Genomic DNA, 27,868 nt, shown 5'->3' on the forward strand with positions numbered 1-27,868 from the left:
AAAGAAGAAAAAAAAAATTGCCTTTTGATGGTCTTCCTAGGAAAACTTGCCTGAGATACAATGGAAAAGCAGCTTGAAACATTTAAGTTATGCCTATTGAATTCTACCACAACTAGCTGAAGAATGAAAGTATGACAGATTCAGTCCTTTGTTTTGCTTACATGACAAAAACCAATCTAACTCATTCAACATATTAAATTAGTTATTTTGGCATAATGTAGGAAAAGAAAAAAACTTTGGTTAGCTAATTAGGGAGTTAATTTCCTTACTCTTTCCTTCACAACAAGGTTTCTACTTATTATCCAATCATTATTGGTTTCTACTTGGATGACCAGGTATCATTTAGGCAGTATAAGCATCATTACAAACCATTAACCCTACATCAGACTGCAATGAAATTCTTTTGCCCTCGAAAATTTAAATGATTTGAAAAGTTAATGTGCATGGCAATTGGAATCATGTGTACGGCACTGGCAACAACAACAACAAAAGGAACATAGATTTTTAAAAAGCTGATTGATTTCTTTGTTATTTTAAAGCATGCCTTTAGTGGTTGCCATGTGGGGGGGAGGATTAAAAACAAAAACACCACCTTAACTGGCAGCAAGTGCTGCTTGTTGAAAGTATTACAAATTATGGTGAAATGCAAAACATAAGAATACCTGTACTAATGTGTTTGGATGTAGGGTGGGGATGAAAAGTAGGAATAAGACCTGTGATCAAGTAACAAGTTTCTTTTGCAAGGAGGTTGCAAATTAAACACACCTTGATAATATGATAGTTTTACAAATATTTCCTTAGATGATATTCTCTAGAGGACAAGAGCTTATCAGAACCTTTATTTCACCACTTTTTGATTGTCAAATCTAAGTGGTGAACTAATAGCTTCTTTATAATATATAAAAATTTTATATATATATATAAAGAATATATTATTTGCAAAAGACTATTATAATCAACTTCCTCTCCTAAATGTTCTTCTGGGTTGACCTCAGAATTACCTCCTCAGACTTTTTTATTAAACCCTTTTGGGGGTTGCCCTTCTTTACAACTGCTGAACGAGGTCTATAATTTCCTTCTGGTATCTCTTTGTTTACTACACCTTTTTCAAATAAACACATTAAGTGTGAGTGATAGAAGAAAACCACCTTATTTCTTTTTTGCATCAGCCAGGTTCCTCCAAGAGACCGGAGAGTTGACTAAATTAAAATGAAAGCTAAGAAGCACAGCACTCTGTCTGGGGAACGCCATGTGATATTCCCTCAGGACACGACAATAGGCATGAATAATGTCCATTTAATTTGAAGTTGCAGTTGAAGTAAATGGATTGTTAATGAATTTTGCTATTTATCTTTGTTTTGTTTTGGTCTCAGTCGATAAAGATAAGCAGTCAGGATGATGAGCAGTGGGTCTTGGCTGATTCTATTGAAAATCCAATTAAAAGGTTCTTCTCTTCTTAGATGATATTGGAATTCTAAAACATAAGGATGCTTCCATTAGTTAGGACAACTGTAATTCAAAGCCAAGCTAGGAAAAGAAGTGGTGTTTAATTGCTTGTCAATAGGCTATTGTTTAATGTTATTCACCTCAAATCAAACTTGCTCTAAGACAAATGTTCATGCTTTTATTAGCTGTACTCTGTGACACGGCATTCAAATAAGCAAAGGGCTAATACATCAAAGTGAAGGGATTTGAACCATAGCATCTACTCTTTCTGGGCATCCATGATATACAAATGATTCTTTTTTATTAAAAAATCCTCAATAAAAAATAACATTCCTTGAAGGTGTGAAAATAAACTATTTACCATTGCTCTGAATACACCACCACTTTTAGTATTATTTTGCATATGGAAACCTAGAACTCCTCTAGACTCTCATAATTTTCATTATTTATATATTGTACCAGATATATTATAATTACATGTATCTTTTATACAAATCTTTCCACTTACATTATATTTTATGTATTTTTGAATTCCTATTTAAAACAGTTAACATAAGCAATTATTTTGTAATGTGTGGAGATTGAGTAGATGAATGGGGAGGTGGAAATATTGGGGTGTCAGTGTCAGAAAGACAGACTAGGCAGGCTAGAACTTGTTCCTGATTTCTGACACAGCGTCTCACTATAGCTCTCTATTTTTTTAGAAAATCTTGTTGAGCATAGTTGACTTACAATGTTGTGTTAGATTCTACTGTATGGCAAAGGGATATGCTAATTATACGTCCTCAATAAACTTCCTGCCTGCTCTGGAAGATAGTAGTATTAGTATTAGACACTCAGTCGTGTCCGGCTCTTTGCGACCCCATGGACTGTAGCCCGCCAGGCTCCTCTGTCCATGGGATTCTCTGGACAAAAATACTGGAGTGGGTTGCCATATCTTTCTCTAGGAGATCTTCCCAACCCAAGGATAAAACCTGAGTCTCCCACATTGCAGGCAGATTCTTTACCATCTGATCCACCAGGGAATCCCATGGAAGATAAGACAGTACAAATATGAATATGATAGTAAACGTTATATCCTAAGAGCAATTCAAATGCCTCATGAATTATGGCATGCCAGGCTTCTCTGTCCACTATCTCCTGGAATTTGCTCAAATTCATGTCCATTGAGTTGCTGATGCTATCCAGTCATCTCATCTTCTGTCGCCCTCCTCTTCTCCTGCCTTCAATCTTTCCTAGCATCAAGGTCTTTTCCAATGAGTTGGCTCTTTGCATCAAGTAGCCAAAGCACTGGAGCCTAAGGTTCAGTATTAACTGTTCCAATGAATACTCAGGGTTGATTTCCTTTAGGATTAACTGGATTGATCTCCTTGCAGTCCAAGGAACTCTCAAAAGGCTTCTCTAGTACCACAATTTGAAAGCATCAGTCTTCAGTGCTCACCCTTCTTCATGGTCCAACTCTTAACATCCATACATGACTACTGGAAAAACCATTGCTTTGACTATACAGACATTTGTTGGCAAAGTGATGGCTTTGCTTTTTAATACGCTATTTAGATTTGTTATAGTTTTCCTTCCAAGGAGCAAGTGTTTTTTAATTTCATGGCTGCAATTACCATCTGCAGTGATTTTGGAACCCAAGAAAATAAAATCTGCTACTGTTTCTACATTTCCCCCTTCTATTTGCCAAGAAATGATAGAACCAGATGCCATGATCTTAGTTCTTTTAATGCTGAGTTTTAAGCCAGCTATTTTACTCTCTTCTTTTACTCTCAACAAGAGAGTCTTCAGTTTGGCTTCATTTTCTCCCACTTCATCTGTATAGCTAAGGTTGTTGATATTTCTCCTGGCAATCTTGATTCCAGCTTGTGATTCATCCAGCCCAGTATTTCACACCATGTTCTCTGCGTATAAGTTAAATAAATAAGGTGACAATATACAGCTTTGTCATATGCCTTTCTCAGCTTTGAACCAGTCAGTTGTTCCATATAAGGTTCTAGCTGTTGTTCCTTGACTGTGCATAGGTTTCTCAGGAGGCAGGTAAGTTGGGTCTGGTATTCCCATCTCTTTAATAGTTTTCTGCAGTTTGTTGTGATCTACACATTCAAAGGCTTTAGTGTAGTCAATGAAGAAGAAATAGATGCTTTTTCTAGAACTCCTTTGCCCTCTCCATGATCCAACAAATGTTGGCAATTTGACCTCTGGTTCCTCTGCCTTTTCTAAACCAAGTTTGTACATCTGGAATTTCTCAGTTTACATACTGCTAAAGCCTAACTTGAAAGATTTTGAGCATAGTCAAATTATATAAAATGTACAAAAGATAATAAAAATCTACAAGAATATATGCATTCAGCAATAGTATATATTTATCTTTGAAATTCCATTGCACATTATCCATTAATATCAGCATTTAAGCCATGACACATTCTAAGTCTAAAGATTATTCTGGTAATTTTGACCACTTGAGGTTAAGCATAGCATCACAATGATAAGCACATGGTCTTAGTCTCTTTAGCAATTAAAAAAAAATCATTATAATTTTGAAACACATTCGATAATCCCAGTTTATTGTCCATTCACTATTTGGCTGAACTCATACTTGATTTTGTATGATTGTTAATTAAATGAGTGATAGTCCCTCAGGGCTCAAAAACTGGTCCCAGAAACATCATCTAATTCTGAGTAGTCTATGATCAATATGCCAAGACTTTTGGCAACACTACTGTCCTGAATTACATAACATGGCAAAAGACAAGTGATCATTTAGGTTCACAGCAACTTTTCATTACAATGTTCCCTAAGGGTATAATTTTTTTGAGAATATTTTACGTAAGAAATTCGGACACAAATTTAAAATTCAACCAGCTCTTGTGGTATTGAGGGAAATAACTTCTCATGCTGAGGTCTGTTGAAACAGCAGTCAGATGAATAAATGCTTTCAGTTCTTGGCCATGTTACCATGAGCTCAGAAATGACAATGACTTTATAATTTAACTTCACTGCCCAGCAACATATAAGCTTCCTTTGACATCAAGTATATTTTGATGTTACTTCTGTTTCCTAGCTTCAGAAACATTAAAATTAAATTGAATGTTTTAGAATTGAAAAAAATTATGACCTATAACTTGTATTAATTTAATAAAACCACATTTCCCATTTTTATACTTGCCTAATCTGTTGGATATATTTAACATTTTTTGATGCACCCAGACAGTTGCCTAACTCTGACCAATAGTTTCACACTTCTGAGTTTCTGATTTTAATAAATCTATAGATCTTCTATACAAAATCATTAGAAATCATTATAGGAGACCTCCCAGGCCAATGAAGGGAGCTGAGTCTGAGTTGTTTCTTGCTCATATAAAGGCTGTCCAAATGTGTGAAAAGTCCGATCAACAAAACTTTGTCTTAATGATATCAACTTTCCAACTTAGTTCAAGGTCTAAGTATAAAGGAAGGGGATAAGTAAAAGTGAAAGTCAACATTACCATAATGGGCACATGGAGTCTATGAATGCCAGTAACAACAACAAATGTTATACAAGAGAAATATAGTTTAGGGGAAATTGGTGAATACAAAGAGGCCAATTTGCCTCTTTTTCATAAGTCTGTATGCAACCATTTGAAACTAAATTCTCAGCAAGGGGGGTTCTGGAATACCTAGGTGTTATCAGTGAGGCCCTAGGTTGCACTTAGGAATTTTTAAAGGGAGGATTTTTGCCCCCTTCTCTCCACTTGGCATCAAAGTTTAAGATGGTAAATTTCTTTCCTGCATGGCTTTCTCAGGAGGAGATAAAACATTTTTGTTTACCCTTATTATGAGGATGGGTTATCTGGAGAACTCAGCTTTATATTGGTAACAAAAAATATCCAAGTGAAAAGATTTACTTTGGTGTTTCAGAAATGAGATAAATTCTGTGGTTAAAGTGGACTGTTGGTAACTATTGGAACAATTTGGAGAGGAATAGAGGTAATAATTGAAGCCACAAAAATGAATTGCTTTTAAAAATAGTCATAAAAATTAGAGTTTGTGTTCAAGCTAAACAAATTTTGCACATGTAACCCTCAATTTCTTTATCAGACACATGTTCCTTGTATTTGTCAAATGTGATGAGGTCCAACCAGCTCTGCATTGGACAGCTTAGATCACATTGCTCTAGCATTGCTCTCAATGACCAGTCCTAACCCACCTTGAATCCCACAATTTAATTTGTTCTTCATCTTTGTGGTTTCTGACTACATGATTTTCCTTTCCACCTATGGCCTTACTTCTGCATTCAGATTTTAGTTTAGACTCACTTCTATGCTCTTATTTTTTAAGGTATCTATAATTTGACTTTTTTTTTTTCCTGTAGCTCTATTGTCTTCAACAACCCTGCATGAAATCTCCACATTAGGACTCTATCCTAATGCACCTTTCTAAAAAATATATATATATATCAAAGCCAGGCACTCTGCATTGGGAGCTTGGATTCTTAGGCAATGGAGCACCAGGGAAGTTCCTCATTGCACCTTTCTATGCACATTGCCTCTTATTTTAGGATGAATTTCTTCAGTAAGACACACATCAGTTGACCTAATAGAAGATCACTAATTCCTACAGTGAAGAGAATAAGATTGAGCATGAAAAGCAAGGTTTCAATACAATAGGAAAACCTTCAAGATAAAAATAAGTTATCATTAAAATTTCATATATTTTCTAAATAATTTCTAGAGTATAATTTATGAATAAAGACTAAGTTTACAAGATTTTAAAAGTATAAAAATTGACAAACTATGAAATATCTCTCCAATATCAATTTATATCTGTAGCTATGTATTATTTGCTATCATAAAATCAACAAAATGCATGAACTCTACAAAATAATTGCATATAAAATATTCATATATATTTATTGCCAATCACATATAGCTCATTAAACTTATATATAAATTTAATCTGAGCTAAATAAATATGGCTAAGATTATTTAAATATATTTACCTCATACACAAATAAGTAAATTACTATATGCCAACAATTATAAAAAGTATAATGCTTATAGAGGAAATCCTTTGCAAATCTGGGTGATATTAATTGCTTGGATTTGAAATTATTAGAACAAAACAGATTTCATTTTTTGTGAAAGAATTAACTTTATTTTAAAATTTATACCACAAATAATAATCAACCCCTACAAGTTTCGAACAACATTTTCAATACTTTGTTTTGAATCCTGGATTCCTTAATCAAAAATAGTAAATTAAATATCTAGTAGAGAAAATTTTCTTCATTTCTTGGAAAACCTTATATTGTATAAACTGCTTGCACAATATTAATCTTAGTAACCATAGATTTTAATTTCATTTGAAATGACATTTATAGGAAATGCACATAAATGTTAAGAGATATCCAGCTTATACTTTGGGCAAGTATAAGGAAAAAGAAAATTAAATATATGCTCTCTGACCTCAAAATAGTTCCATGGGGAAGAAAGTAAATTTGAAACAAAATCACAAGGTGTGCACAGGCTTAGAGAAACTGATTTCTGTAACTAGTATCACCCACCACTAGTGGTCAAGAGTCCAGATGGATTCTAACATTAAACATGCTTATTCTGAGCTGTTAGCACCAGTTGCCTGACCACTGAATATTCAGAGATAATCAGCTGTTTGTTGGAAACCTCAGACACGAACCTGTGGCAAGAAAGATGAAACAGGGAAACACGTATTTCCAGATAGTATCTCAAAGTTATTTTATCAGCAGTTCTGTAGTCCCTCAATTCACTGAATCAACCCTGAATTGCTGTTACCAAGGGATCACAATCCAAGGGATCACAATGCAAAACAGAAGGATCTATCATCCTTCTCTTCTGTGATTTGTTTCTCATCATCCCAAAATAGAATGAGAAATTATGCTGCATTTTAATCTAATAAATTAATAACTGATTATTATAGTTAGGAAAAGGGAGATTATGTATATGTATATAAAAGAGAAATATATATACTCCCTGAGATGAGGGGGTGGGGAGAAGGCTAACTCTGTCACCCAATCCCCTCCATCAGGAAGTAATGTCTTTTGAACACCGTGGGGGAATGCCATGGGCCAGGACTGGGGCCTGGTCTGTGTGGGTAGAGCATCCATTTTTTTTTTTTTTTTTTTTAGCCTCAGATGCATTTTTTTTTAATTAAAAGATATTTAGAAATCTCTTCTGTAGTGATTTGGTTCAGTCAATGCATTTACTTTAGACAATAAAATGGCAAAATATAGCCTAAGAAGCATTAACTGAGGGTACCATGATGGCATCAATGTGACCTTAACATGAACCCAAATGACTGGTTTAGGTTTAAAAGTTCCTTTGTGTGTCTGATCCTGGGTAAACTGTCTTCAAACTGAATAACACACTGCAGGGTGAAGCAAACACTTCTGGTCTAGCAAAACTGCAAGGCAGACAGGAACAGTACTAGATTTCAGGTCTCTCTACCATTTATGGGTTAAACCAAGAATGAAGGTTTTGACACAATCATTTAGCTGTTGTCTAGTCACTAAGAGTCATGTCTGATTCTCTGTGACCCATTGGATTGTAGCCCTTCAGGCTCCTCTGTCTGCAGGATTTCCTAGGGATCTGCTGCCAATGCAGGAGATGCAGGGTTGATCCTTGGGTCAGGAAGAACCCTTGAAGAAGGAAATGGCAACCCACTCGAGTATTCTTGCCTGGAAAATTCCATGGACTGAGGAGCCTTGTGGGCTACAATCCATGGGGTCACAAAGAGTCCGATAGACTTAGTGACTAAACACTAAACATACATTATATATGTATGGATATATAAAACACTGAACCTAGAAACTTAAGTCTCAGAAGAAAAGGCCCACAATCATGCACATAAGGAAAGAAAAGTCCATCCATTAAACAATGTCATAAAAGACATTTATCAAAATAGACCTATAGGGATAGGTAAGATTTTTAACACATCAACAAGGATGAAATGGGGATCTTCCCAACCCAGGGATCAAACCCAAGTCTCCTGCATTCCAGGTGGATTCTTTACAGTCTGAGCAACCAGGGACGTGCATCTGAGGGAACAGCATAGACAAGGAGCCTTATGTTGAGGAAATAGCCATCCAGATTCAGGAGACTAATAACAGCCCTCTACAATTTTGGGAACTGCATACTAGGTACAGCCAACATTCTACACAGAGCTAGTAACTGTGATCTAATTTCCCAAATAAGATTATGAGGACAATGTTATTAACATCCCTATCATTTTACAGATGAAGAAATGAAGGCACGAAGCATTCACATAACTTGCTTCAGGGAACCCAACAGGTATGGGAGATGAAATGTGAACTCGGGTTAGAGTGATTGTCAAGCTCATATTCCTAGCCATCAGGCTATACTATGTATTGGACAAACAGGAGGACTTAAGCCAGAGTCCTTGCTGGCCTCCCAGAATGAAGAGTTTGTATAGGCATTTCTCCAGTGGTGAGTTTGTGTAACATGCATCGGAAAGAATATGATTGACTAGTTAAAAAGGAAGATTGGTGCTACAGCAGCAGCTATTGGATAGAATGGTACTGTGACTGGGGAGAAGCACCTTGCTCAGTGGAAAAACGTTATTGAGTGAACAGTGGAGGAGCGCACACCTGCTTTGTGTGCAGTAAACGGATGCTCAGCTGGTGTCCTTTCTTCTGTTTCCTGCTGGAGGTTGTAAACAGCACCAGCACTCATTCTGATTGTACAAAGCTTATTGATTCTTGTCTGATCTTACATGCTCTTCAAAATTTTCCCAGGGATGTTTCCGTTTATGTTTGCCTGCTTTGATCAATCAGTTTATTATTTTTAGTGTTTGCAAAATATGACTATGGCCATTTTTAAGATCTTCATTATTGAAATTCCTAAGGAAAATATAATTTGGTTATTGCTGGTTTGGCATTATTTACTCCCTCTCTCACTTACTCCCCTCCACCCTCAGCCCATGCTCATTGAAACCATTAGTTTTATGATACAATTTTTAGCTAATACTTTTTTTAGTAATAGTCTGTTATGTACTAGTAAAAGAGATTTAATTCAAAATTCAATATGCAGTGTGGAAGCATTAATGGTTTCTGAGCAGGTAAATGCTATATTAGAACCCATGAATTAGAAAGATTTAACATCCTGTGTAGGCAGATTGCAATGAAACAAACAAAAAAAAAATGCAGAAAGATTCATCAAAGATGCCTACATTTGGAATCTATGTATCCCAGAGAATAGCAGTAACATTAATAACCCCAACCATGAAGACATAAGGACAAGTGTGATTAAAAACATCTCAAACTAACCATATTTTAGAAATATGCATAATTCTCCTGCCACGAAATTTAGTTGTCTGTAACAAATTCAAATGTCACATTGTTTCCCCAAGGGCACACATTCCAGCCTAAAAAAATTATTTATAAGAAACAATTAAAATCAGCCTCTTTAATAATTGAGTTTTTTTTTTTTTTTTCCATAGGCACCCTGTTTCTCTGTGTTTTTGAAGAGGCTGCACTCAATGCTATGAATAGACAATTATGTGCAATGCCTGCTATAAAGTACCTCCTGGTTAAACTCATCTACTGCTGTGTTACCATGGAATTTAACTCTTAGCAATGAAGCATAAAGCTGTACTAAAATTGCACTTAAAATCCATCTACTTATTGGAAGTCTCTTTATTTCTTCTACTGATAATAATCTCTACAATATATTTGCAATAATCAAAATTAGAATTACTTCAACTGTTAGAGATCAAATGTTAATCCTAAGGCGTTTTCTCACAAGCAAAGACCTTTGAACATTAAAATTAATTATCTAGTTATATCAGCACAAATAAAAGGTAAAATTTTACATTATCATGAGGGGGCCTTTGCCATAAGATGTAATTAATTATTGATCTATTTTCCAACACAGAAAAAAACATTCCTAGCTGTCTATAAATGTACGTTTGATAGTTTTTCAGTGGAATTGATAAATTATGGGTTAGTCTCAACTCACATTCCTTAGATGAACAAATGTCTAGAAATCCTCTAAATGCAATAATCAATTGGAATATGTCTGAACAGTTTGACATTATCTTTTGAAAAATTCCTTTGTTCTCTTGTGAGCTAGTATGATTTCTGCAACTTCTTTGTGTGTGTGTGTGTGTGTCTTTAGCAGACCTTTCTTGTGAGGCAAGAACAGGTCATGAAATCAATGCATTGCCCAAGTCTCTTAATATTTTGAATTCTGAACCTTAATTCTTAAATCTTAACAGAATAGTTGTTTGGTAAGCTTTATTTCATTCTTTTCCAAGGCAGGAATAAATTTGGCTAATTTGATAAATATTAGCTGAAAGGATTGAATAATATCTTAATAAACAATCTGAGTAGGGTAGACATGTGGGTAGGTTTCTCATAGAAGCAAAAACATTCACTGAATAATTCATAATTCAGGAACAACAGACTGGTTCCAAATAGGAAAAGGAGTACGTCAAAGCTGTATATTGTCACCTTGCTTATTTAACTTATATGCAGAGTACATAATGAGAAAGGCTGGGCTGGAAGAAGCACAAGCTGGAATCAAGATTGCTGGCAGAAATATCAATAACCTCAGATATGCAGATGACACCACCCTTATGGCAGAAAGTGAAGAAGAACTAAAAAGCCTCTTGATGAAAGTGAAAGAGGAGAGTGAAAAAGTTGGCTTAAAGCTCAACATTCAGAAAACTAAGATCATGGCATCCGGTCCCATCACTTCATGGGAAATAGATGGGGAGACAGTGGAAAACAGTGGCTGACTTTATTTTTCTTGGCTCCAAAATCACTGCAGATGGTGATTGCAGCCATGAAATTAAACAACCCTTACTCCTTGGAAGGAAAGTTATGACCAACCTAGATAGCATATTAAAAAGCAGAGACATTACTTTGCCAACAAAGGTCCATCTAGTCAAGGCTGTGGTTTTTCCAGTGGTTATGTACGGATATGAGAGTTGGACTGTGAATAAAGCTGAGTGCCGAAGAATTGATGCTTTTTAACTACGGTATTGGAGAAGACTCTTGAGAGTCCCTTGGACTGCAAGAAGATTCTACCAGTCCATCCTAAAGGAGATCAGTTCTGGGTGTTCATTGGAAGAACTGATGCTGAAGCTGAAACTCCAGTACTTTGGCCACCTCATGCGAAGAGTTGACTCACTGGAAAAGTCCCTGATGCTGGTAGGGATTGGGGGCAGGAGGAGAAGGGGACGACAGAGGATGAGATGGCTGGATGGCATCACCGGCTTGATGGACATGAGTTTGAGTAAACTCCGGGAATTGGTGATGGACAGGGAGGCCTGGCGTGCTGCGATTCATGGGGTTGCAAAGAGTTGGACACGACTGAGTGACTCAATTGAACTGAACTGATTGATCATTCAGTTGTTTTTTTTATTATTATTATTTTCATGTTTCCTTCTACTATGAAAGTGAAAGTCACTCAATTGTGTCTGACTCTGCAACCCCATGGACTCCACCAGGCCAGAATACTGGAGTGGGCAGCCTTTCCCTTTTCCAGAGGATCTTCCCAACCCAGGGATCAGACTCAGGTCTCCCACACTGCAGGTGGATTCTTTACCAGCTGAGCCACAAGGGAAGCCCTCCTTCTACTGTAACACATTTCTATTTATGTTGAGAACATATATCTAATTGCCTAAAATCTTTATTCATTTCCTCTCCCAATTGTCATAAGTGTATCATTTTATTCCATAATTTCATTTAGGTCCATATAAGAGATCTGTAGCACTATAGCAATATCATGTACCTCACATTCAGTGAAGGTGATTATTTTCCCTCAAATGGAAAAGCTAGTGTGGTTAGGGCCTGTGCACTTCTGGCACGGAAATGCCATACCAAAAGAAAGCCCAAGGATGACTAGAAAATATGATTCTACCATTACAAGACATCAGAGCAACTCTGGGGATCCACCTACTGTAGATAACAGCTAATCTGATAAAGGGCTGTCTGAAGCAAACTGACTCTGAAGCATTTTTTCCCTGTGGGACAAGGCATACCTGTCTGGTTCTTTTGCCTGCCACTGAGCCTACTTTTGGAAACAACACCTGATAAATAATCAGTCATTTGCCTATAATGTCTCTTTACCTTAAACAGAATTGAATCCCCTAAGACAATGGTTTTCTACTTTAGATGCATATCAAACACCTAGGGAATATTTTGGTCTGCGAGTTATCCAAAACCAATTAAATCAAAATCTCCAGACGGAAGTTGGAACAGAACTTGGTGTTTAGTGAGAGTTCTCTGTGGTTGTTTGAATCACTGCCCTAAGACATAGGTCGTATGTGTCTAATTCTCTGGGTCCTTTTGCCTTCAAGTTATTTTGCTGGGTTGCAACCCTGTTCCTGGTGGATGCCCATGGCCAGCCCAAATCACCATTGCCTAGTTTGCTGCCCCCAAGGATACTGGATACATACTTGTTAAAAATCAAAGATAAGAGAATTTAGAGGGGGAATTAAAACATAGTCACAGAATAAGGGGACTAAAATAAATTATTCTGAAACAAAGAAAGCAAACAAATGCTGAAGAGGTCATGCATAAGGTACAAGGGAACAGAAATAAGCCTTATTAAGGAGGCATACTGTACAGAGTTATAGAAACCAAAATCTTTATCTAACTGTGAGTAAGGCTCCCCCATACAGATATTCATCTCTAACAATCCCTGATGAGGCTACTTAATGCAGGACTTTATGAAGACAGATATTGACTGACAGTGACTGAATGTAGGATGAGAATAATACAGAGTCAGTTTCTGGATAAGCACACACACAACCTACACACGTGATACGATTTTTCCTGTTAACTATGAGCTTCTTCTCCCTAACCAATTGGTGGACTCCTTAACCTTGTGAAAGCAAAGAAGCTGCTTTGCGTGGGCCAGCACTGGTAGTTTAGAAATGACAGCCTCAAGTAAGTACTGAGGAGTATTGTGGAGGCATGCTGGGATCAACAGGAGACAAATGCCCCATGAATGAGCTATGCCTGACATGGTGCAGGAAGTGTAAGCTGGCACACAAGCATGCTCCTGACCTCATCCTCCTGGGTTGTCTCCCTCATCCCCTTTACCCTTTTATTTGGTTCTATGGATTTTTTTTTTTTTCTGTTGTATTCAAAAGTTCTAATACTCTATACCAGCTGAGTAGGAGCTGACATTACCTCATATATTACCTTTTATACTAATTGAAAAAATTCTTGGTTATCTCATTTTTGGTGTTAAGAGTCTAGACTCTTTAATCCAGTGGTCCCCAATTTTTTTGGCACCAGAGACAAATTTTGTGGAAGACAATTTTTCCATGAACCAGGGGTAGTGGGATGGTTTCAGGATAATTTAAGAGCATTACTTTTATTGTGCATTTTATTTCTATTATTAAATCAGTTCTACCACAGATCATCAGACATTAGATCCCAGAGGTTAGGGACCCCTGCAATCAGTAGCCTGACCTGAGATGGGGACCAAAGACAAATCAAGCCATCTAGTGGCTTGTTCTCGCTGAAATTTCCCTCAGGGTAGTTGGCACTCTCTAGCACAAACCATACAGTTTTATCTGGGAAAGGGAAATTAGAGGCCTTGGGGCTGGAATGATCTGGAGATGAGGGATGGAAAGGGATTGTTCAGGAGATGAGTTCTAAGAATTAATTTTATTTAAAAGATTTGTTTTTGTTGTTCAGTCACTAAATTGTGTCCAGTTCTTTGCAACCCCATGGACTGCAGCACACCAGGTTTCCCTGTCCTTCACAGTCTCCCAGAGTTTGCTCAAACTCATGTCCATTAAGCTAGTGTTTAATCTTAATTTAAAAGACCTGAAGAGTTTATCTTTCTCTTTTTCAGATATATTCTGGAAAATCATTGCCACTAATAACATATTTTCCAAAAATAGCCTTGTTTTTCTCTTCACAGCATTGTCTCCATGTCTTCATCTCTCCCTTCTTGGAGTTGACTTGCCATAGTGGGAAGAGATTTCTGTTCTGCCCTTGAATAAGTGAGAAAAAGCAACCTTGAGTTCAAGTCTAAGTGCAAAACCCACCTCCACCAGAGGCCAAGGATCCTGTGAAACTCTAAGACTGAAGTAAAAAAGAATTATAATGCTTTCATACCCACTTCTTTTAGGCTACACTAAAATTATTCTGGAAATCAAGACCTACATTCCTCCAATATGTTTATTCAGCTATCTAATAAGTAATAGTTTTATACAACAAAAATTTTATCAGTATTAGCATATTTCTCAGTCCCACATATGAAATCTGTGAGATGGAAAGGCTGATTAAAAATACAATAGAATGGCTGAATTTCAAAAAGTGTCTCAGTTTAGTTCAGCTCACTCAGTCGTGTCTGACTCTTTGCGACCGCATGAACCACTACTGCACGCCAGGCCTCCCTGTCCATCACCAACTCCTGGAGCCTACCCAAACCCATGTCCATTGTGTCGGTGATGCCACCCAACCATCTCATCCTCTGTTGTCTCCTTCTCCTCCTGCCCTCAATCCCTCCCAGCATCAGGGTCCTTTCAAATGAGTCAGCACTTTGCATCAGGTTGTCAAAGCATTGGAGTTTCAGCTTCAACATCAGTCCTTCCAATGAACACCCAGGACTGACTTCCTTTAGGATGGACTGGTTGGGTCTTCTTGCAGTTCAAGGGACTCTTAAGATTCTTCTCCAACACCACAGTTCAAAGGCATCAATTCTTAAGCACTCAGTTTTCTTTATAGTGCAACTCTCACATCCATACATGACCACTGGAAAAACCATAGCCTTGACTAGACAGATCTTTGTTGGCAAAGTAATGTCTCTGCTTTTTAATATGCTATCTAGGTTGGTCATAACTTTCCTTCCATGGAGAAAGCATCTTTTAATTTTATGGCTGCATTCACCATCTGCAGTGATTTTGGAGCCAAAAAAATAAAGCCAGCCAATATTTCCACTATTTCCCCATCTATTTCCCATGAAGTGATGGGACCGGATGCCATGATCTTAGTTTTCTGAATGTTGAGCTTTAAGCCAACTTGTTCACTTTCCTCTTTCACTTTCATCAAGAGGCTCTCTAGTTCCTCTTCACTTTCTGCCATAAGGGTGGTGTCATCTGCATATCTGAGGTTATTGATATTTCTGCCAGCAATCTTGATTCCAGCTTGTGTTTCTTCCAGCCCAGCGTTTCTCATGATATACTCTGCATATAAGTTAAATAAGCAGGATGACAATATACAGCCTTGATGCACTCCTTTTCCTATTTGGAACCAGTCTGTTGTTCCATGTCTAGTTCTAACTGTTGCTTCCTGACCTGTATACAGGTTTCTCTAGAGGCAGGTCAGGTGGTCTGGTATTCCCACCTCTTTCAGAATTTTCCACAGTTTATTGTGATCCACACAGTCGAAGGCTTTGGTGTAGTCAATAAAGCAGAAATAGATGTTTTTCTGGAACTCTCTTGCTTTTTCAATGATCCAGTAGATGTTGGCAATTTGATCTCTGGTTCCTCTGCCTTGTCTAAATCCAACTTGAACATCTGGAAGTTCATGGTTCACATATTGCTGAAGCCTGGCTTGGAGAATTTTGAGCATTACTTTACTAGCGTGTGAGATGAGTGCAATTGTGTAGTAGTTTGAGCATTCTTTGGGATTGCCTTCCTTTGTGCTTGGAATGAAAACTGACCTTTTCCAGTCCTGTGACCACTGCTGAGTTTTCCAAATTTGCTGGTGTATTGGGTGCAGCACTTTCACATTATCATCTTTCAGGATTTGAAATAGCTCAACTGGAATTCCATTACCTCCACTAGCTATGTTCATAGTAATGCTTCCTAAGGCCCACCTGACTTCACATTCCAGGATGTCCAGCTCTAGGTGAGTGTGAGTGATCACACCTTCGTGATTATCTGGGTCGTGATCTTTTTTGTACAGTTCTTCTGTGTATTCTTGCCACCTCTTCTTAATATCTTCTGCTTCTGTTACTACACATCCAAGGTAAGAGAAACCCACGTAAGATGATAGGCGCTGAGAGAGGGCATCAGAGGGCATACAGACAGAAACCACAATCACAGACAATTGGCCAATCTGATCACAAGGCCCACAGCCTTGTCTAACTCAATGAAACTGAGCCATGACGTGTGGGGCCACCCAAGACAGACGGGTCATGGAATGGAGAGGTCTGACAGACTGTGGTCCACTGGAGAAGGGAGTGGCAAACCATTTCAGTATTCTTGCCTTGAGAACCCCATGAACAGTATGAAAAGGCAAAAAAAAAAAAAAAAAAAACAGGATATTGAAAGATGAACTCCTGAGGTCAGTAGGTGCCCAATATGCTACTGGAGATCAGTGAAGAAATAACTCCAGAAACAATGAGGGGATGGAGCCAAGGCAAAAACAACACCCAGTTGTGGATGGGACTGTTGATAGAAGCAAGATTTGATGCTGTAAAGAGCAATATTGTATAGCAACCTGGAATGTTAAGTCCATGAATCAAGGCAAATTGGAAGTGGTTAAATGGGAGATGGCAAAGGTGAACATCAACATTCTAGGAATCAGTGAACTAAGATGGACTGGAATGGGTGAATTTAACTCAGATGACTATTATATCTACTACTGTGGGCAGGAATCCCTTAGAAGAAATGGAGTAGCCATCATAGTCAACAAAAGAGTCCAAAATGCAGTACTTGGATGCAGTCTCAAAAATGACAGAATGATCTCTGTTCGTGTCCTATTCAAACAATTCAACATCACGATAATCCAAGTCTATGCCCTGACCAGTAATGCTAAAGAAGCTGAAGTCGAAAAAAAAAAAAAAAAAAGAAGCTGAAGTCGAACGCTTCTATGAAGACCTACAAGACCTTCTAGAACTAACACGCAAAAAAGATGTCCTTTTCATTATAGGGGACTGGAATGCAAAGGTAGGAAGTCAAGAAACACCTGGAGTAACAGGCAAATTCTGTAACAGGCAAATTGGAGTACAGAATGAAGCAGGGCAAAGACTCAATAGAGTTCTGCCAAAAGAACACACTGGTGATAACAAACACCTTCTTCCAACAACACAAGAGAAGACTCTACACATGGACATCACCAGATGGTCAACACCGAAATCAGATTGATTATACTCTTTGCAGCCAAAAATGGAGAAGCTCTATAAAGTCAGCAAAAACAAGATCAGGAGTGGACTGTGGCTCAGATCATGAACTCCTTAATGCCAAATTCAGACTTAAATTGAAGAAAGTGGGGAAAACCACTAGACCATTCAGGTGTGACCTAAATCAAATCCCTTATGACTATACAGTGGAAGTGAGAAATAGATTTAAGGGACTAGATCTGATAGACAGAGTGTCTGACAAACTATGGACGGAGGTTCCTGACACTGTACAGGAGACAAGGATCAAGACCATCCCCAAGAAAAAGAAGCGCAAAAAAGCAAAATGGCTGTCTGACGAGGCCTTACAAATAGCTGTGAAAAGAAGAGAAGCGAAAAGCAAAGGAGAAAAGGAAAGATATACCCATTTGAATGCAGAGTTCCAGTGAACAGCAAGGAGAGATAAGAAAGCCTTCCTCAGTGATCAATGCAAAGAAATAGAGGAAAACAATAGAATCAGAAAGACTAGAGATCTCTTCAAGAAAATTAGAGATACCAAGGGAACAGAAAGTGTCTACACATTTAGTATAGAACCTAACATGAAAAAACTAAGACATAACAGTTGATGCCTAAATATTCTGTATCCTGTTTCTTATAAGATTTGTTGTCTAATATTACTAAACTCCTACAAATATATTGCCTAGGTAAAAAATTTCAAGTGTTCCATATTCTGGATAAAATTTAGAACAGTTTTAAATAAATGTATAATGTGAAATAAAGCTATCTTGATTAATTAAGATGCTACAATGATGTAAATAAAGATCTGAACTTATTGAATAAACGGGCAAATCTCTGACAATATTTATCAAGGAAAAATAACAAGATGGGCATAATTAAGTAGACTTAGGACAAGAAATGAGTTAGTAACCATAGATTAAGTAGAGTTTTGTTTTTTTTTTTAATTTTTAAGTAGTAGTAAAGAGACTGTAAGTCAATATTGAAAAACAAATAGATCAAAGAAATAATTTCCTGGTAAATTATAACTTACCAAAATAGAATAAGAGAGATAAATTTGACCCAGAATTATGTTTGTCAAAAACATATTTTTCATGAAATTTTGCTTAATGAAAGGCACTTTTAAGAGAATACAAAGATAAGTCATAGAAAATAATGAGTAGGCAAGTCAAATAACAGAAAATATGTGTATAAATATAACCATAAATATCTCAAGCTCAGAATATACACATATATGTATGTGTAAGTATATAGTCTTAAATTTTTTTGAAAGGGGAAAATAAACAAACAGCTAATAGAATATAGGCAAAATATTTGAACAAGTATTTCATGAAGAAAGATATCCAAATGGCCAATAAACATAATAAGATATGTTCAATTTCACTAATGATAAATGAAATACAAACTGAAACTTAAAATTGAAAGAGTGACAATACTGAATGGTGCCAAGGACTTGAAGCAACTAGAACTCATGTACAGCTGATGAGATTGTAAATTGGTTCAGCTGCTATGAAAACCGTGAGTATCCACTGAAGACACCTTATGCATTCCCCATGACTCAGAAAATCTACTCCTGGGCATACGCCTAACTGAAATGTGTGAGGAAGTGTGTATGTTTATATGTATGTATAAAAATACTAGAAGAATGTTTATAATACACTATTTGTAAGAACCAAATATCCATTAATACTAAAATGAATAAATAAATTATGATATATTGAGAGGTTTTTGTTGGTGTTAAATTTGTTGTAACTTCAAGAGGCTTCCCAGGTGGTGCAGTGATCTATAATCCACCTGCTAGTGCAGGAGACATAAAGAGATGCAGATTTGATCCCTGGGTCTGGAAGATCCCCTGGAGTAGAAAATGGCAGCCCACTGCAGCACTTTTGTCTAGGAAATCCCATGGACAGAAGAGCCTGGCAGACTATAGTCCATGGGGTTGCATACAGTTAGACAAGACTGAATAACAATTTTACTTTCTTTTCCTTTTTTTATTTTTCTAGGTTTATCATAGCTTTCCTTCCAAGGAATAAACATCTTTGAATTTCATGGCTGCAGTCACCATGCAAAGGGATTTGGAACCCAAGAAAATAAAATAAGTCACTGTTTCCACTTCTTCCCAAATTACATAACAAAAAGGCAAATATAAAACACACATACATCATTTCCTTGAAGGACTAGCATGTTGAAATCCAAAATGTCATTATGGTTTCCTATTTGGAAGGAAAAGAACATAGCTTGAGTCATGAACTAATCAAATGAAATATCAGATTCCAAAAATATATATAATATATTCACATGAGGAAATACCATAAAATAATAAGAATGAACAAACTGCAGCTCATGCAGTAACATGAATTTCAGGAAAGTAACATTAAGCAAAAGAAACGAAATACAAAGGAATTCATAGTATATGATTTCACATATGTAAAGTTCAAAACTAATCTGTAATGTTTTAAAGAACGTTTTGTTCAACTTTGAGCATGCCCACACCAAGTGCATATGGTGAACAGCCCTAAACTCTGGAATTTTACATAATCCATTCCAAACTTGTTTGAAATCAGGCTTGCAGTTAACAGTAAAGTGGAACTTGGGAGTGGCTGCTTGCAAAGAGTTTACAACTCACCTTGTAAGCCCCTCAGAGACTGAACTCAAGAAGTTGCCTGATTTTGTACTTTCTCCTCTTTAAATCTATGTCAAGCTCTTTTAGTTCCTCTACAAAGAGAAACTGCATTTGTGCTTGAATGGTGCTGCTCTTCTGTGTCAGGCAAGAAAATAAATTCAGCTTTATTTTATATTGTTATTTAATAGTCTTTATTTTTTTTTAAACTTAACAACTGGTAGAGGTCAGGATACTAGAAGCACTTAAAAGGAAGTTATAAGATGTGTTGGAAGGTGCAGGTAGTGAAATGGACCAGGACCACATGGTCCTTGCCCTCCCCCCCCCAACCCCCCACCCCTGCCATCACCACCATATTCTCTGCCTGCCTTTTGCCTGTGGAAAATTTTAGTCAAAGAATAAGTTTAATCAGAGAAGTGAGAAATGCTGAAACAAAGGAAACCAGTCAAAGGACACTAAACAATAATAACATAGTCATTAAGTATAGTCAAGGACTTTTAGTTCTTTCTCAAGGCTATAGATAATATTCTGAGCCACATCCTGTGAGCTGTCATAGAGACTAAAACACCAGGTGAAGAAGTTAACCACCTGATGGCCAGACTGTACCCGGGACATGAACTGCCACAATTCTGAGGACTGAGCACAAAGAAATAGGAACAAATGGACCCTGGAACTGAAGATTAACTGTACTTAAAACAATCAAGATGCTGCTGCTTAGACCACTAATGACCAATTTGAAGATGAGTGGACTGTGCCGTTTCTACATGTAACCGCCCTCCCCCCCCCCCCACACACACACACACTGTCTACAAAAGCTCTCACCCTCTGCTTGCCAGGGGTTTGGGGAGTCAGCCTTTGGACAGATGTCCACCATATTCCCCACCAGTTGCCAGCATCTGAAATAAAGCAAACTTTCCTTTCCACCAACCTGGCCTGTTCATTGGCTTTTGAGCAGCAAGCAGCCAGACCTACCACACTTCTTTCTGTAACAGTAGTATCCTAGCTCTTGATCTGTGATGGTTACATGGCTGTGTTAATTCTTTGTAAATTTGTTGAGCTCTACTTTTATAATCTCAGTGTAGGCAATACTTCAACAAAAGTCACTTTAAGAAATACAGAATTATATAACAGTTAAAAATGTTCCAAACAACAAGCAGCTACCTCTCAAAAACACATAAGGCTGAGATGATTTACACTCAAGTTTTGAGGAACAAGTGGTTCCTAATCTTGCTCAAAAGAATAAGAATATAAAGACTGTGTCCCTATCCATTATTTCCAGGTTAGTGTAACCTTGATAGCAAAAACTAGACTGTGTAAGAAAAGCAAATTCTGAACAGATCTCACATATGAATGATACCAAAATCCTTTTTAAAAATATAAATTTAGCAGTGAAATGTACAAGCAAGGAACACAGAGTAACAGTAAATACAATTTGTCTACCTAAAATCAGAATTTAGATTCAGGGCGTTCCATATATAGGTTCTGTGTAACCTCATATTACTTAGATATTCATGTGGATAAATTAGAATCTCAGAGATATCTAAAGACACATGTAAACCTTGCACAGCACTTTTCTTTAAAAAGGAATCTGATTTCTCTATTACTCAATTAACATTTCCCTAAGAAGCAGTAAAGATCAAGAGCATAGAGAGAGTAGGGCAAGGTTTGGTTAGTCTGATTTATTTATTCATCATATTCTGGAAGCAATCAAAGCCTGTCCATTAGGCTGACTGCTCCAAATAAGAAGATACATGTGCTTATGCCCAGGCATCGTGGTCCTCAGCATGTCACCTTGGAACTTGTTAGAAATGATTATTTCCAGGCCCCAAGTGAGAATTAACTAAACCAGGAATTCTGGAGAGGAAGTCCAACAAGTTGTTTAACAAGATCTCCAGAGATGCTGACACCATTTAAGGTCTGAGAAGAGCTATCCTAGAGTCACAGACTCTGTTCCAAGTGGGCTAACTCTGTACTTGCTGCCATATCTTCTTTCTTTCTATTAGCCCAGGAGATAAAACTATGAAGAAGAAATTGTTGAAAGGTCTCTCCCTTTACCAAAGCACATAACTTTTACACAGAAAAGGAGAGAACTGACCCATGTTTAGCTTTTCTAAATATGTGAAAATATTGTGAAATATAGAAATGACTTATGAAAATGTATCCTGAGTTACTTAGGATTGAGACTTTCTGAATATCAGCTCTTATTATTTTTTAATTACACAATAACATTTAGTAATTGTAGAGAATAAGATAATACAGATTGTTGTTCAGTTGTTAAGGTGTGTCCAACTCTTTGCAACCCATGGACTGCAGCAAGCCAGGCTTCACTGTCCTTCACTACCTCCGGGAGTTTGCTCAAATTCATACTCATTGAATCGTTGATGCTATCTAACCATCTCATCCTCCGCTGCCCTCTTCTTTTGCTTCAGTCTTCCCCAGATAATACAGATAAGCATACAAAATGATATAGTAAAAGTGTAATCCCATCATTTATAGATAATCTCTTTTAGATGACAAGTTAATTTAATAGTATGTTTTAGTAACTAGTAGGGAAAATTCTCATTTCATAATTTTCTTAACTACACTTATAAGACTTTAAAGCTCATTCTTTTAGATTTTAAATAAAAGCTGGTATCATACAATAGTTATAACTTTGTAACTGTATTTTATGCAAAAAATAATAATAAAGCTATGTATCATTCTATATCAACACATTTTCTTCTATAGCATTTAATTGTTGCATTATATTATATTATTAAATAGTATATAATATGCAAAATCTATTGTTAAACAATTTTCCCAATCCTTTAATAACATAATGAACATCCTAGTAGCAAATGTTTGTTCATATACTAAAAATAGAAAGTTACTGGAGGTTTGTTTTAGGTTTTTTTTTTTTTTTTTTTTTCAATTTATTTCTCTCTCATGTGCACACATACACACACACAACTGCTGCTCTTTTAAAAAAATAAACACTTTTTCAGCATTATGTATATCTTTGGATCACTCAACAATGGCCATTATCTCCTCTGAGCTTTTTCAAGTTGATATTAAAATAGAATGTGATAAAAAAAAAACTTTGGTTCAATTTACTTGAATATAAGTATGATTGACTAATTTTAAGGTATTTATTGGCTGTTTCTTCTTCTTTTGTAAATAATTTATTCACATATTCTACCCATTTCCCTGTTTGTGTTTTTTTAACATTGCAAAAGTAATATATATTTGGGTTCTACTACTTTAAAAAAGTTAGACTTATAGTGGAATCAGAATAAAATCTCCCTTTATGCTCCCTCTCCACCTCAACCCCACTCTCTTCCCCAGAGACATCCATTGTTTGCAATTCAGTCTATATCTAATATCTTTTAATCACTTATTCTATCATTTGCTGCTGCTGCTGCTTACTCACTTCAGTTGTGTCCGACTCTGTGCAGTCCCATGGACTGCAGCCTGCCTGGCTCTTCTGACCATGGAATTCTCTATGCAAGAGTACTAGAGTGAGTTGCCATGCCCTCTTCCAGGGGATCTTTCCAACCCAGGGATCAAACCCAGGTCTCCTGCATGGCAGGCAGATTCTTTATCACTGAGCCACCAGGGAAGCCCCACTATCATTTACACATATATTAATATATCACCCATTTTTTAACAAGATTGGAATCATATACACAGAGCTCTCTAACTTTCTCTTTTTCCTTTCTCAGTGTGCCATAGGATTTTTTCCATATTTGTACACAGTGAAATGAATGTACCATATTTTTAAAAAATCATTCTTTCACAGCTGAATGTTTCAGTTGCTTTCAGTGTTTTAATATTGTAGATAACATCACGTTTTACATATAATCTTGTGCATGTAACCAGAATGTTAAACATGAATCAGAGTAAAAGTGAAAAATAAATAAATAAAAATTATGTCAGCTACCTATCTATTCAAATCCTCTTGAGGGGTATTTACCCTACACTTGGATAAGCAATCTTCGTAAGGCCCCTAATGTTATCTCTTGGACATTTAGTTAGTTATGACCCTTAATATGCATACACAGCATTTTCCAAGTGTATTTCAATTTTTGTGAAAACCACAGGAATTAGATATTACGATGATGCCAATATTTGAGAGAAGGAAACTAAGGAACAGGGCTTCCATAAGGGTCACTTATCAAATCCTAGAGTCAGGATTTGAACCCTTGAAGATTCTCTTTAAATCCTTCACTCTTAGTCACCACACTCAACATTATAAAAATGTTCTCATTTTCTTTGAAAATCTGTTGTGTTTTTATCTCTTACATCTAAATCTGTAATTCATCTGGAATTGAATTTTATACAGCAAAATATTGGAGGCTATACTGGGTTGGATGGAGAAGGAAAAGGCAACCCACTCCAGTATTCTTGCCTGGAGAATCCCAGGGACGGCAGAGCCTGGTGGGTGGAGGCTGACATCTATGGGGTCGCACAGAGTCGGACACGACTGAAGTGACTTAGCAGCAGCAGCAGCATGCTGGGTTGGAAAATGTCTTCCCCAAATCCATTCCACACAGAAATTTACAATGTGATCTTATTTGGGAATAGGGTTTTTATAAATATAATTAAGGATCAAAATGAGATCATAATGGATTAGGATGGACCCTAAACCCAGTGAAATAGTCCTTATGAAAAAGACAGAAAAGGACAATGCAGACACACACAGAGAATAAAGCAATGTAAAGACAGAAGCAGAGACTGGAATGATGTGTCTACATGCCAAGGGACACCATGGTTTTCTAACAATCACCAGAAGCTAGGAGAGAGGCATGGGACAGTTTCTCACTTAAGAGGTTCCAGAAGAAACCAACATCTTGATTTTTGACTTCTAGACTCCTGAACTGTGTAACAAATAAGTTTCTGTTGTTTTAAGCCACCCAATTTGTGGCAATTTTTTATGGAGGCCCTAAAAAGCAAATGGGTTTCCCTGGTGACTCAGATGGTAAAGATCCCACTTGCAGTGCAGGAGACCTGGGTTTGATCCCTGGGTTGGGAATTTGCTCTGGAGAAGGGCATGACAACCCACTCCAATATTTTTGCCTGGTGAATCCTCATGGACAGAGGAGCCTGGCCAGCTACAGTTCATGGGGTCACAAAGAGTCAGAAACGACCAAGAAAGTAAGCACACAGCCCCAAAAGCTAGTATGGAGATAAATTATTTTGTCTTTAAAACAAACTTCAAATTGACCCAGTACCATTTATTGGAAAACCACACTTTATCTACAATATGATATTGTCACATTTGTCATAAAGCAACTAAGCTTGGGGCTCTTTCAGGATTCTCTTCATCTTTATCAACTCCAGAGAACACAGGACTATAGTCTGAGTGATTTCCTTGGAGTCTTTCTCACTGGGCTTGAATTAAGATGGACATGTTCTACTCCCGTTATCTGCAGCATTGAGGGAACAGAAGATGCAACAATACTCTAGACTCTTTCAAAAGACTTTCTCTCAACTTGCTTTATATAAAGTGGGTATTGAACTAAAGGATAGCATACCAATTTGCATCCCTCAACTTCTTTCTATCTTCTCTTAGAATACTTGTGACCTTTTTTTTTTCTCTTAAATTCTGCAGAAATAGAGACAGAGGAATTCAGCTTCACTATTGTATTTTGGGAGCATGTAAACACTTGTCTATTTACACATTGAGAATTTTTTTATTTTAGGTGTTTAGTTTATAAAAATTCTTATTAAGATTATTGCATCATAATCATGTCATAATCTTTCCAATTTAATATGTCACCTGTTTTTATTAACTGGATTATGAGAAACTCATGGAGTGATTGAGATAAAAATATTTTAATATGAAAATTTGTACTTGGTTACTACCTACCGAACAAAACAAATTATGTGAGAAATTTTATAAAATGAAATTGATTTGTGTTATATGTTGCTTGGGCTTTCCAGGTGGCGCAAGTGGTAAAGAGCCTACCTGACAATGCAGGAGACCTAAGAAACATGGGTTTGATCCTTGGGTCAGGAAGATCCCCTGGAGGAGGAAATGGCGACGCACTCCAGTATTTTTGCCTGGGAAATCCCAGGGGCAGAAAAGCCTGGTGGACTACAGTCTATGGGGTTGCAGAGTCAAACACAATTGTTGCTTTCTCTAAAGCTAAATCCTATCATATTAAACCACTATATCTTTAACTCTTCATTCAAATTACCCAGGACCCTACATACATTTCAGAAGACTTGTACACTTCCTATCCTGCTATGGGTGCAGAAAGCTTCAGTGGGAAACCCTGTTTTTCTTAAGCTAGGACATTGTCAAAATTGCCATACTACTTAGTCTATCATTACAATGCTTGGACTTATACTGACATAGTACTCATTAGAAATACTAGACTAGGTAGGGCAAAAAACAAAACAAAAAACAAAAGCAAACAAACAAAAAGCTTCTCTGTACTTTAGCTTCTGTTGGCTAACTGTGGAAGAAGGGTTCGTTGCCACGGTAGCAATGCAAACAACATCGCTCTTGCATAATGATGTTCTTACTCTGAAAAGACTTAGCTGGCCCACATACCTAGGCTGCATGAAGACACCTAATTAGCCCTTCTAATGCTGCAATCAAAGCAACTCTGCATGTTGTTCTCCATAAAAAACTAATATTATTCTGCAAATTAGTCCTTCACCTTCCTGCAGGGTCCAAGTTGAAATCTTACTTCAAAAATCTTTTGAAGGGGGAGGTGAATCAAATCTTCTGTCCTTTGCTTCTTAACTTTTAAAATATACATTAAAGTAACAGAAGGAACTGTTAAATAGTCCTTTTTTTAAAAATCCATTTGATCTGCTCACATCCTAATTAGGCCAATCCGCTGACAGTACAAAACTTAAAATACTTCCTCACTTTTGTCAGTCTATTTCCTTATTTTCAGAAAATGTTTTTTTCTAAATTGCATTAATATATAGATTGGGAAGTAAATCATTCATCATAACATAGGTATCTATATTTCTCATTTCAGACAATCACACCTTTTGGGTCAAGAGCGAAATGAAAGGATAACTAGTCCCTCTATTGACACTGTACTTTCAAAAATATAGAATGGAATCTTTAACACAAATACAAGGATATCCACATTCTTAGTTTTCCAGGGCTGCCAAAACCTCAAAGTTTCTGAAGCCCAATAACATACCCTTTTTCTACACTATACCCTCAATCTGTAAGTGATTCCATCCACCCCCTGATTCAGTTAAACGTCTCTTGCATTTATGTCAGGACATATGCCTCCTCTGAGGTTCACACAAGCATAGGCAATTATAACTTGTCCTTTCATTGAAATTTACCAGCCATCTCAATTTCTTCATTCCCAAAACTGAACCCCTGCTTTGGCTGCACTAAGCTGGGTTTTCTCAAAGATTCTCTGTCTCAGCCAGAGATGTTGTCAGAATTCAGACTGCAGTAGCAAATACCCTAGGCTGGGTGGTTTAAACAGCATTCATTTCTCACAAATCTGGAGGCTAGGAAGTCCAAGATCACAGTCCTGGCAGCGTCAGTGTCTGGTAAGGACTCACTTCACTTCCTGGTTTGCATACTTCCTGGTTTGCCTTACTGCCATATCCTCACACTATGGAGAGAGGGCATCTTTCTCATGTCTCTTCTTATAAGTGAACTAATCCTATTCACGCAGGCTCTAACCTCACGACCTAATTACCTCCTAAAGGCTCTGTCTCTTAACACCATTGCACTGAAGATTGGAACTTCAGTCTA

This window comes from Cervus canadensis, chromosome 7 (assembly GCF_019320065.1).
Source record: "Cervus canadensis isolate Bull #8, Minnesota chromosome 7, ASM1932006v1, whole genome shotgun sequence".
NCBI lineage: Eukaryota > Metazoa > Chordata > Mammalia > Artiodactyla > Cervidae > Cervus > Cervus canadensis.